At 33.8% G+C, this 13,729-nt stretch overlaps 1 protein-coding gene across 1 annotated transcript in view; it reads left to right on the forward strand.

Annotated features, from left to right (window-relative positions):
• The window catches only part of LOC126914678 (carcinine transporter-like), a 53,131-nt gene continuing 39,402 nt past the window's right edge, over positions 1–13,729 (forward strand). The window contains exon 1 of the mRNA XM_050718944.1: positions 1–157. The gene's annotated coding sequence lies outside the window, so the exon portion shown is untranslated. The remainder of the gene's footprint in view (positions 158–13,729) is intronic.

Here is a 13,729-nt window from a genome sequence, read left to right on the forward strand (position 1 = left end):
CTGAACTACGTCCGCAAGTTTTGTTATCGTTGCCAGAGCGAGGTGACAGAGCTTTAGTGCAAGGTTAGTCGGCGATGAGTGAAGTGGCAATCCTCTGCACGGCCATTGTTCTTCGGTAGCGGCTAGGACCAGAAAGGATTTCATTCGAATTCCTGCCGTGAGTACATTGTTTCATCCGTATAGTGGCTGGAATATTTCTAAAAACCGACGTTCCTACATGTCGATTTCAATTCCTTTCTCTCTGATGTCTTTACATCATTTACGCACGTAGCGAATCTTCTGGATTTAGAGTTTGTTCAGACCATTTCTCATTGAGATTCTCTAAGGGAGTGAAAATGATATGGTGTCTTTCTCTCAGGGTTATCGGTTTTCTTTATCCTCGATCGAGTCGTTAAAAGTTTGTCTTAAATATTTTATGTAATGATTCTCGAGGGAAATGTTGTCGCTTTTACTTGCAGGCTTTTAGTATTCGAATTATGAAAGTTTAATACGTGTAAAAAAATATATATATTATAAAAAAATGTTAAACTATAGCTACATCGAATTAATCCTAGTAACTTAGTTTTGAAACGATAAACACAAAGTCCTGAGCTGACTTTCTCTTAAATTCTTGAATTTTATTACAAATGTTTGGTCAATAGCGTAAATAGTCATGATTCGAGCGATATAACGAAAACCGTAATAATTTTGCCAATTGTAATGTAGAAACGAAAAATCGGTCTGTGTCATTTTAACAGATTTAGCAATCTTAGTGCTGAGAGGGTGATTTTTTATTTCTTTGTTTTAGCGGGGTAAATATAAGAGAACTGTAAGTCGTTAGCTTAGTGGAAGCACGTTTCGCAGAAATAATTAATGCATCTTTCATTCCATTATATTAAACTGTGATTAATCGCGACGAACGTGCAATTAAGATGTGTACCGGAGAAAAATCTGCTGCATTTAGTTGCGTGAATTCGAGTTAATCCGAGGCAACGGAGAAATAATCCTATCGATAAATAACACGTAATTTTGTCGTATCTTTCATGCCAGGAAACCTTGTCGACTTAAAAATTGTGATTTTCATAAGTGATAATAAATTTACCAAACAATTTGTTTGTTTCTCATTAGAGAATCGATTAATTTTAAATTCGGAAAGAACGTGTTTCACAAATGATGAAGAATTTTCGAAACAATAGTGACAAAATCTTTAATTTGATCTCTCGATAAAAAAAATCTATAGTCTCATTATGTTCTTAACTTCGACCGATTCACACGAATTTAATCTAACAATTTGTCACTTGGTTCTGAAATAAACTAAATTTAACATGCAATCTTATGATACAATATTTCAATTATTAATTTTTCATAGAGAGTATAACGTTTCTTAATTTGATAACCTAAAGGAACAGTGAAGAGATATCTTCAATCCTATGTAATTAAAATGGAACACTACAAAATACATTGTTACGGACGCTTCGAAAATTCAAAACAAAGTCCGCCACGTGAATAGAGATATAGCACACATAGGATTAATCTTCCAATAATTTTCTAATAATATTTACGTATATTCAAAAATATTTCTAACAAATATAATATTAGCCTAGTAAAATTGTCTACAATTCCAAGAATACATATTTCGCTGAAGATGGTCTCGCGTGAGAGAATTACCTGAATTTAGCTACAAAACAGAAACGAAACAAAAATCCACGGCGGATCACGTCTATTGTCCCAACGAATGGAACTTGAAATCGAATTTGGATTGTTCGCCACGGCCACGATTTCCAGGTAAATCGATACATTCTGAAAAGCAAGGAAGCCCGTGGGACGGGACAACAAAAATAAATTGAGAAGATTAATTGCAATCACCACATAGGTCGGGTTACACCATTGTTTGACCGACGTCCCTCCTGAACTTCGAAACTGGGTTGCATAACGCGGTCGAGGCACGAGCTTAGCCCTGCATCGGGCTAAAATTTCATACATGCTCGCCAAAGAAAGTCCAGACGATGATAATTACCATTTTCAACTATGAAAATTAACACGCAGCTTAGAATTGCACAGGATCGTCTCTGTCCATCTTTTAACACAACGTAACATTTCTTCTTCTAGAAAGAAATTTAGAAGAAAAGATGATTGTGCCTAAAAAAAAAAAAAAAAAAAAAAAAAGTACAAGATTCAAGTTTACGACCATAGAGAGTTTTCACCGTAACGTTGCGTTTACACAATTTTTATGTATTATTTTGCTACTTGGTTCTTAATAAGTTAATTGGCGCCGTGATCAAGGGCACTCGAGAAGCAGAGTCGCGAGAATTCGAGACGTAGATATCGTGGGAGTCAACGAATTTCTCGAGAGAAAAGTTTATTTGCCCGAGAGGAGATAAACTCTTAAACGACATGTAATTTCTTTTCTCTTGTATTTTCCTAGCGTTTCGTTTATTTTCTCTCCCCTTTGATAAAGAGCCACGATAGCTGACATGGTTCGTTTTAATTTGAATTTCGTTCCAATGAAAAGCATTTTGAAAAATCTGATTTTTAATTGATAAGTTTCTTGATCGAAGAATATTAAATGGAGAACCCATTAATTGAAAAGATGTGGGGTTTTTTAAGTCACTGAAGAGGTTGTTTTAACTTCTGAAACTTTTCGGTCGGGATAGATCTTTGGAAAGTAATTGTAATTGATACGCTTGTACTTCGCTTAGTACACTACACCACCTAGAATATTTTCAATTGGGTTTTTTATTGCAAAAATTTATTAATATTGAGAAAACTTTATTCTGCAACTGCATTCTCTTATACAAATATTTCTTCTTCATTTGCCTACCCACCTGATTCTACAAATATTTCATCCACGATAATTTTGTAGCTCATTCTCTTTTACAAATTTGTTCAAATAATTAATATGCGCGGACAGTAGTCAAACGAAATTCATTTGTTACTCTATTCAATTATTTTACAAATTTTCATTTAATATTAAGAGGAAAAATATTTGATTCGTTATTTTCACGATTTATGCTAAGGATCGCGCTGCATCAAAACTTTCAGTTCGTAATGTACGTCAATTTTAATGTCATCTGAAGGTTGGAATTATTCTGTATTCCTATCTCATTTAAAATTTAAACTCCACTCTGTAGCATTAATTTGCAGCAGAGACAGCGAGTGTATGTAGTAGTCATCTTATCCGTATGCTACAGCGTTCAACGAATTTGCAACTCGTTAATCTAAGCGACACGCAACAAGTATTTTGTTTTAGCAGCATTGCCATTCGCTTCAACTTCATCTGAGCGAATGGAAAATCCACGTTCGATCAAAGGAAATATGATACGCGAGTCGTTCAATTAATTGTCGTATTTATTGACAGTTTAGTTAGTTTTCACTTTTTTTTTATTTTCACTAAAAATTATGACCAATTACTGACTCTTGATCTAATGGTTTTGAAAAAATTAGTAGTTTTATATACAATTTATATACAATGATAAAATGAGAATATTTTAACGTTAATCGAACAAGCTTTCCCTTTAATCACTAAAAATTACATCCTCGTGAAAAGTTATGACCATCGATATATTCTACCAATTCACGATATATTACGCGTCGTTAATAATGAATTAAAGAGCTCGTTTTCAAACATAGATCGTACAAAAATTGTTCATCAAACGAATTTGACGAATCGCGAGGCAATTTCTTAATTGAAATAAAGAAACGCGAGGTCTTTTAATCCACTGAGGAGATTATTCGTACAGTTGTTGTAAAATGTCGAATAGATAAAAATTGTACGCGTCTTGTCTTAAGCTCTCATAAACGTAGGTTGATTCGTGCAGTAAAAAAAGAAGGGAAAAATAACTTTGCTAAATTCAACGAGGCGTATTAAAAGTTTTAGGGTTGTTTTATAATTATGGGCCGGGGTTTGCGACAACGCGACGCAGTTTACGATAGTTGGTCGCAGTTGGCAATACTTTAGCAACGCGTGGAATAACAGGCGATGAAGAATAGTCGTGCAAAAAAAAACGAATGATTTATTATAACGCATGTCGTCATTGATCTGGAAACTCATTAAACGAGAGGATTACGGCCATATTCGTGGGTTGTATCCGCGACGAATATAAAGCGACAAATTCCGTGGATAGGTTCGACAACGTCGACCACTTGGACACAATACTCCTTGATTATCCGTGTGATTTTATTCGTGGGCGTCGAATTTCCACGAAAATTCGAAACTGTATGCCACGGTTTCGTAAACCGGTGTTCCATCGCGAAAGTGCTGGATGAAACTGAGTATACAACGTTCAATTCGCGCAATTCTCTTCAATTGACATCATTCCGCCCTATGCTGCACGACGTTTACGTCACGTTTCGAAGAATTTGACATAGGAAGGCGCGAACATCATAAATCAATTGTTCGACAGGCGATCGATCGATTTTAAAGTAAGCTTAAACGCTGTTAGATGAACGGCGTCAAGTGAGTTGGCCGTCGTGTCGTCTGCCGGAAATCGAGCTGGCGACACCAGTTTCGCGCTTGTCACGCGCAAGTGTTAGATTGTTTTAAATGGCGTGACGCGGATGACACTTCTGTAATTGTTAAAATTGTTGATTCTTGTCTTTGAGATAACTCGCAAAGAATTGTAAAAGATAGCCTATTGTCAAGAGGAATTTCTCAGGAGTTCGATGGTTCGTTAAGAGGTTCAAGTTGTGCGATTTAGTATTGTTAAACACTGTATTGTGTAACTATTTGCACGTTCATAATGTGTATTGATAAATCTAAATGGCGTGACGCGAACTATACTAAATGGCGTAATTGCTAAAATTGTTAGTTTTTGCCTTTGCGATAACTTTGAAAGCTTCCGTAAAAGATAGCGTATCGTTGAGGTCCGAAGTTTTTTCAAAAGTTCGCCGGTTTTATTTCAACTCGTATACTTTAGAATTTTTACGCGACTTTATGCAACTATTTGAACTTTTATAATGTGTATTGATAAATTTAAATGTTGTGATGCGAATGGTATTAAATATTATAATTGTTAAAATTGTTGATTCTTTCCTTTAAGATAGTTTTAAAAAGCTTCTATAATAGCTAGCGTATTGTCAAGGTTTCTCAAAAAGTCGGAGTTTTGTCGAAGATTCAAACTGTGTGGTTTAGAATTCTAGAACATTGGATATTTCCTATTTTGAAACATTTTATAGCTGCGTTTTACATTTAAGATATCCTGAATCTTCATTTATGTTACAGATTGTATCGTTGTGCTGTTATATCTTTAAATTATAAGACCGTATCTTCAAGACTGATTATTAATCATCTTAGAATCCCACGATTCTATCCTTCGACTTTTAAATTACGTTACAGTATCAAATCATATTACACGATAATAACTTTTACCAACTTGTTGAAATAGCTTGTACTCTGCGCAAATCAAAATCGTATTATCACTAAATTGATATACAGCGAAGTTACTGTACGTCGTAGCAACTTTTCAAATCGATCGAAAATCAAAAACGATGCGGTTCGTATCGCGCCAAATAGTATACCGTGTGTCACAAACAGGAAGTTCTTGTAGTAGTCGTTGAAAACTGTGGAAAAATATATATTACGATATTTATATATTATTAATATTATAACACTGCGAAGATATTCGTCGTTGCAATTTAATTACATTAGGGTTGAGTAAATTAAGCTCGTTAAATGTCAATATAAAAAGAGACAAAATTACATTTTAAGTTAAAAACATCGCTTTTAAAAATCTCTCGATATTTTTTATTTCTTTTTTTCTCTTCAACATTATAGATCTTTAGCTACAGCGCTTTGCAATTTAATATACTCACGTTTAATAATTTTGCAGAAATCCTAAAATAGAAAACCGCGAATTAGAAATATTAAACCTTAATCGTTTCCTAGCATTAATTCAAATAAATCCAGGAAATTCCTCAGAGTCATTGATAATTGTCTTACCTGGTAGTAAGTACTTTAATTACGAAAAAACGTTACATTACATCGACGACTGTTAATGGATTAAGTCTCCCTACATAGAAATACAAAATTAGATTTTACGTTAAAAGCATTGATTTTAGAATCTGTATTGACCGATCTTATAATTCTACCCCTGTACGAAATTCTGCCAACACTATATCGGAGAACGGAATCGCATAATCATCGGAATAAGGAAAAATACAGTTTAAATTATTGATATAAGAACTACTTCAAGTAAATTCAGATTTGCTTCTGAATAATCATGGTTTTCCCATGCTGAAAAATGATCGAGGAAAATGAATAGTAAAGAACCATTTCTTAAAATTAAATGAGTTTTTCTATATTTCATTTTCCTAATATGAAATTTTACCAAATACCAAAATTAATAAATTTGGACTTAATTAACTAGTATGATATAATAAATACAACGTTATACTAAATTAATATATTAATAATTACAATGCTAAATGTGTTTCGAAATTATTTCTTATTCCCTTTAACAAAATCCTTGCATCTATCATGTTTTTGCAACAGCCTGTATATACAAGGTGTCTCGTCTTGATTGACCCAGGCAAATATCTCTTAAACCGTAAATTATTCGAAAGAAGTGTTTCTTCGAAAACTACGTAGCTTCGAGATCTCAAGATGACCTTCGTTTACACAAATGGATTTCTACATACATTTTTTTTATACGCTATTCGATGGATTTTTAAATTCCCTACAAACCAGTATTAGAGTACTTCAATGGAAAAATGATTAGTTCAAAAGGTATTCCAGCTTCAACCTTGTAAAACTTATCGCATGAAAGACAAGGAAAGATAACACAGCGCACTTACGTTTATATGTTTCTTGTCCTCCACACGCTCAATTTTAATGAAATTAACAATGAGATATCTTTTAAGCTAAGAATTTTCAGATGCAACTACCTTAATACTCTTCCGTAGAGAATTAAAAAGTGCATCGGATGGTGTCATAAAAGATAAAACGTATAATTCAATTTGAAGAAACAACGGTTATCTTAGAATCTCGTAAACGCTTCCATTTAGACAAATCTAGTTGAACGTCGTAAGATGAGCCAATTGAAACCGTACAATTTTATTGTACGCTCTTTCTCGAATTACGTATAGTTTAGGATATATGTTTGCGTGGAACGATCAAAATGAGACACCACGTACATTAATACATTCCAGATTCATTATCACGAAATTGCGTTTCCCTTTGACTTTTTCGAGTTTCCGGGACGCGACAGCACGTTCCATTCAACCGCAATTCGCGTACTCGCTTACAATTAGTCAGGGTCGCGATACTCGCGAGTTCCACTCGCGCGATTAGTCATAATGGCTATTATTTTATTGTGTAACAGCTTTTTCCCTCGTTGCTTGCCAATCGAATTGCCTGTTACCGAGAGGCACTACTCGACACGCCCGCGTCTTTAAACGTTAAATACCTTGAATATTAATGCCAGCAACGTCTGATATAGTCCATTTTACCGATGATGAAATCCACTCGATCACCAGGGAAAAACACGGCGTAACGAGGGCGTATGCACACGAAACGTGGATCATTTGCTCCGCACGATCGATCATGCTAATGTAACGAATATAACAAATCGTTACGATAGCTTCTACTCTTGGAAGAAAGAATAGAAATACCAGCAGGCACTGGGAAAATGACAAATGTACAGTCATTTCCAAGTAATCCGTATGTCTTGAAAACATTGATATTCTTTGTTTAAATAAAGCATGTAGGAGTCACTCTGACAAGCTGAACTGATCAATTTCGATGTTTGAAAAGTTTTTAATTTTATGTATCAAAATACATAGACAGCGCTCATTTCGCAGATACGGAACGATTAATTAACCTCGATAGAATTGGCTAGTTTTATTTCTATATCGTAGTTACTTTTTGTTTTATTACGCAAGAATAAAACAGTTATGTTAATCGTTTTCTGACGAAATACGTTAACTCTACGCTGAGATTTTATAAGATTTTATTCGAGTAAAAATGGCTTTTCTATTACGAAGACTTTTGTATGGGAATGTAGATGCTGAAAAATGTCAGCTCTAAAGTACAGAGAAAAAATTTATATGTAAAATTCAGCATGAACCGGAAACGTCACTTCAAGACGTGTAAATGTACCAATGTATCTTTCATCAAGATAGAAAAAGAGACGTCGAAATTATTAATAGACTAAATTAAGATAAATCTGTTGAATGGTTTAATCGAGAAACAATGGAATACACAATAGAATTCTTACAGAAATACATAATAACAGAGTAGTGGTACATCAACGGCTGTCATCAATCTCAGGTGTGCCTTATTACGTTGACCCTGGCCACGGATTAGTTAACACCTTGATGGTGACGTTATTAATCGACGTGGCTTTTACTTTCTGAATGATATACAGTTTTATGTGACGTTTCCTATTTCAGCAGATTAAATTTCAACTGCAGAAAGAGAAAGGGAGACACTGAGAAGTCATAAATTCTCGTTTCATTAATAGAAGCCTAAATATCACGTGATAAGTTTTATATTAATTTCACATTTTATATCTCCGAAATATAAATGTCACAAAATCACACAAAGCAAAAATGTTGTCAATGCAGACCTAAAAGGTAGAATATTCGGCTTACCTTTTCAATTTAGTTTTCATCAAATGTAGATTACGGTTTTTTATGCAAATTCATATTTTTACAAATATAGCTGAAAAATATAGAACCTCAATGGATAATTATTTTTTTTATGGATATTATAACGAGTATTATAGTTTGAATTTATTCATATGTTTTTGCTTATGTTTCGCGTTTCTCCCATAAGTGCATAAAAGGTTGCATGGTAAAAAATTGAATGGTCACACATTTTGGTCAAATTTGAGTTAAAAGTAAAATATGGTTCTACAGTGTTTCTAAATTATTTCAGTACGCACGGGTTGCAGATATTGCGATCAAAAGGCGATTTAATGTTAAACACAAGAAGCACATTAAGTGCTCGAAACTTGTGGAACAGCGTAGCTTAAAAACCTCTTTATCTCGACATGCGCTAAATGTGTTTTAGATCTTTACTCCCGGTTTCCATTCGATTAGAAACGTAGAATAAGAAACAAAACTCCAGAGAGTAGAAACGTCCCTTCCATAGGTAGAAAAAATAAAGAATCACCTCCATCCAACATACATAACATCCGTACGTACGTCGATAAAAGTCCAGCATTTCTTTCCAATAAGAGAAAGCAAGCTATTCTCACGAGACTTAAAATTCGACATACTAAACTAACACACTCTTTTAACTTTATCCTATTATAGATGATAATCTTCTTAATCGTAGCAACGTTAATTCATGGAAACTAAATTAAGTTAAGAACTAAATTTGGTCTGCCAAATGAGATACAGACATGTCCAAATCAGAAGCATTGAAGATCATTGCGAGAATCTTCTTTATCTTCTCAAAGATATTAATCTGTATCAGCAATTATGATATCGTAAGCTACCTACTTAATTCTAACATACGCTGTATCGTATTAAAATGTATAGATACCTGTGTTTAAGTTTCTAACTTGCCTTATTGCATTCTACGCTTTGCTCTTTGTTACGTATTTTATTAATCGCAGTACTTACCTAATCCCGGACTATAAAAATCATGAAAAAGATAAAGAAATAAATAAATAAGGAAGAATGGAGCATCGACTATTAGTAAAATATTAGCATTGAAGATCATTGCGAGAATCTTCTTTACCTTCTCAAAGATATTAATCTGTATCAGCAATTATGATATCGTAAGCTACCTACTTAATTCTAACATACGCTGTATCGTATTAAAATGTATAGATACCTGTGTTTAAGTTTCTAACTTGCCTTATTGCATTCTACGCTTTGCTCTTTGTTACGTATTTTATTAATCGCAGTACTTACCTAATCCCGGACTATAAAAATCATGAAAAAGATAAAGAAATAAATAAATAAGGAAGAATGGAGCATCGACTATTAGTAAAATATTAGCATTGAAGATCATTGCGAGAATCTTCTTTATCTTCTCAAAGATATTAATCTGTATCAGCAATTATGATATCGTAAGCTACCTACTTAATTCTAACATACGCTGTATCGTATTAAAATGTATAGATACCGGTGTTTAAGTTTCTAACTTGCCTTATTGCATTCTACGTTTTGCTCTTTGTTACGTATTTTATTAATCGCAGTACTTACCTAATCCCGGACTATAAAAATCATGAAAAAGATAAAGAAATAAATAAATAAGGAAGAATGGAGCATCGACTATTAGTAAAATATTAGCATTGAAGATCATTGCGAGAATCTTCTTTACCTTCTCAAAGATATTAATCTGTATCAGCAATTATGATATCGTAAGCTACCTACTTAATTCTAACATACGCTGTATCGTATTAAAATGTATAGATACCGGTGTTTAAGTTTCTAACTTGCCTTATTGCATTCTACGTTTTGCTCTTTGTTACGTATTTTATTAATCGCAGTACTTACCTAATCCCGGACTATAAAAATCATGAAAAAGATAAAGAAATAAATAAATAAGGAAGAATGGAGCATCGACTATTAGTAAAACCTACTCGACGATAGAAGCACGTTTTCTTCGTTTCACGGTGCCGCGAAAACGAAAGAAAAAACGCGGCCAACAGAGCAAAGGCAGAGAATCGGAAGCTAGGGGCAGAATTAAGAGGAACGCCGTTGGCTGTTTACAGTGAATACCGGTCGCGATAAATCCAGCCTCCGGTACACTCGAAATTGCTTTTCGAGGGTCGCCTCGCAACGGATGCAATTAAAGAGGATCACTGTACGCTCGTAATAAAATCTCCAAGTTCCAGCGCGCTTCCGGGATGAAAGAATCGGCTGCCTCCGCGGTGCGACGCTATTCCCGGCCGCGCAAAAAGTTCCCTTGAAAGCGTGCACTCCTCGTAACGAGCTTCTGCTAATTTTTTTAATTAATTCAGGATCGAATAGGTATCGATTAGAATCGCTATCCACATTTACGCGTTTCGATGAAATACGAATTATTAACACGAAAACTCTTTCGTATTGGGTTTCAATAACATATAACGAGGTTTGAAACGAGCAGAATGTTTAATTATAGTTGATTGAAAAATTGAAGTTAATTGAAAAATTCAACTTACATTTTTACGAAGCTTCAAGGCTGCTGCTATATATTCTTTAGGTTGTAAAGTTGATAGTTTGATGATTATAATCCATGTATCAGACATTATGAGATATATTTTGAAGGATTGTATTTTGCTCAAATGTTTGCATTAATTTGCACAAATTATGCAGTTATATTGTTACAATATGGAACACCAATAATGTAATGTAAAACATATCTATAAATTACAGTAATGGAATTCCATATTGTATATGTATGATATTGTAGTTATACAAATTAATGAGCAGTAAATGATAAACAATTTAATAAATCACAACTGAAGACCGTAATAAAAGAGACGTGTAAGCGCAGTTATTCAAGAAGATGATAAAAACGTTCATACAATTCCAGCGCTAAATGAAAAGTCAGTTTTAACAGCATGAAAGTATAACTGCACTTATAAATTTCAAAAATATTAATTATTCTAACACTATTGCTTTTTTAGTATAACGTTTTTGAACACGTAACATTAAAATCACGAAATCTATCATGATGGATCTGCCACATTATGTTCAATTATGTTCCCTGTACTTCTCACGGAAATTACATAACGAAATAAGGTTCGACTACGTCTAAATTTAATCTTAATTCTTTTATTTTTTTAAATTTGCTAAAAATCTCGTGTTATTTTTAGTTTATTGGAAATATGTCGTATTATATTCATATATTTATACAAATTGGTGCGAGGATTTTAATTAACAATAGCCTGCGTCCATCAAGGCAAGTGGAATTAAACTTGATCTTGTAATGAAAGTTTGCCAGTTGCACTCTGTGTTTAAACGGTTCGAAGGTATTTCGTGTTTCTTCTAGAAAATCGGGAGCTGCAATGTTATACAGATTGTAAAGCTGTTCGCAAGAGATACGAAAAGTTATGAAGATGACTACTCGAAAGTTCCCATTAGCCTACTTCAACCGAGTGCATCGCCCTCAACGACAACGACACTTATACTCACGAGTCTCCACCAAAATATGCAAACTACCCCTGTGAGAGGTATTTTTCTTTTCTTTTGATAAAAACAAAACTGTATAATAAGCGATACAGAACTTTGCAAGTATAATCACATAAAATCAAGCGGCGTTAGGTAAAAGTACTTTGGTAAACTTGTTATGAATATCGTAACTTTGATCTTCAAAATATAGTAAATTATACCATCAACCCTTAACGCATACCAAGATAGGACAAGCGATGTCTTCTTATCAAGAAGTCTATTAACATTCTCGAAAAACTGCGCGATCTTTTTAATAGTTCTATCGATTAGCATTAATATATTCTTTTTTACAAGAATATTATACAACATCGCGGAACATTTTACACGAAGGATTTTGTTAAAGTAAAAGGTACGTTAAAATAGAATTACACTCTGACCAGAAACTATTAACAGTCACTGTGTACGCTATCATTTCGTAAAAGCGCGTTATAATTAAATTTTATTAAAAGGATAATACCATTAAACAGCTTCGAGGCAAATACTAAAAGTATCGGATAAGCGTTTTTTCATCCAGCAAAAAATTCAACAAGAACGTACTACAAAATCGTAAAATCCTGTAATACGTCAAGAAGTTGGCGTTTGAGTCTAAAGTGGAGATAAAAAAAATGCATGTTTTCACTGAAGAGGCGAAAGTTCAAGAGATCGGTTTAAGCGTCTTAAGAAAATTATAGCCCGGAAGGATGGAACGTTGAAAAAGTAAATTCGAAGAACAGAATATTATTTGGAGGTTGTTTTATTGGGCATATGCATAAAGGAGCGCAACCATCGCTGAATGAACGCTTTCTACATACGAAACGGTTGTGTACTGAACAAACATCGGACCAATCTCGATTCACTCCTTCCCTCGCGGCCTGCTTTCACGAATCTCCATCCCTGAAACCATCCTTTCATCCCTCGTGGACGTCGTTTTTTCGACGCTTCTCTCGTGTGATCGAAAGTAAAGGGAAAGAAAAGAATTAGAGCGATGTCCATCGATTAGGGACGAAGGGAGAGAATGCATACAACAGTGAAATAGCAAACAGAGATTTTTTTAGACCTTTTTGCGGCCTTTGATCATTTTTGATAACGTTAGAATCCCAAAGAGAAGTGTAACTGGAAGTCCGTTTTATTGCGAAGGGCAGGACTATGAAATGTAAATAAATAAATAAAATAACTTTAGAATCTTCGATTTTTAATGATTTAAAAATTTCTGATTTTTAATAATTTTAGGATCTTTAAAAGAAGATTAATCTTAATAATTTTGGAATCTCTGGTCAATTTTCATAATTTCACTGATCGATTAAAATGATTTTTGATTTCGAAAATTAATGTTTCGCGTGAAATTTATTTTTATCAATATCCATAGTTTTTAACAACAAAAGAAGAGATTCAGTATAAAATAATTTTGTGGGTGTGAAATTTTAAGCTTGGACACTGTGTACCTGGAAAATAAGTCGAATACAGAACGTAAAAACGCGTAAAATAGGTTTGAAGTAGAGAAAATGAGGTTTGTAGAATTGTAAAGTGCTGTACCGAGCGAGATTTTTTATTCAAACGAAGCACTTTGTGGTCGAAAGTTTTACGAATTCTAAAGCGACAAGAGCAACAGGTCCCCTACTAAACGTTTCATATTTTTAACTAATTGTTAAGAATTTTAAGCGGA

Source organism: Bombus affinis, chromosome 3 (genome assembly GCF_024516045.1).
Source record: "Bombus affinis isolate iyBomAffi1 chromosome 3, iyBomAffi1.2, whole genome shotgun sequence".
NCBI lineage: Eukaryota > Metazoa > Arthropoda > Insecta > Hymenoptera > Apidae > Bombus > Bombus affinis.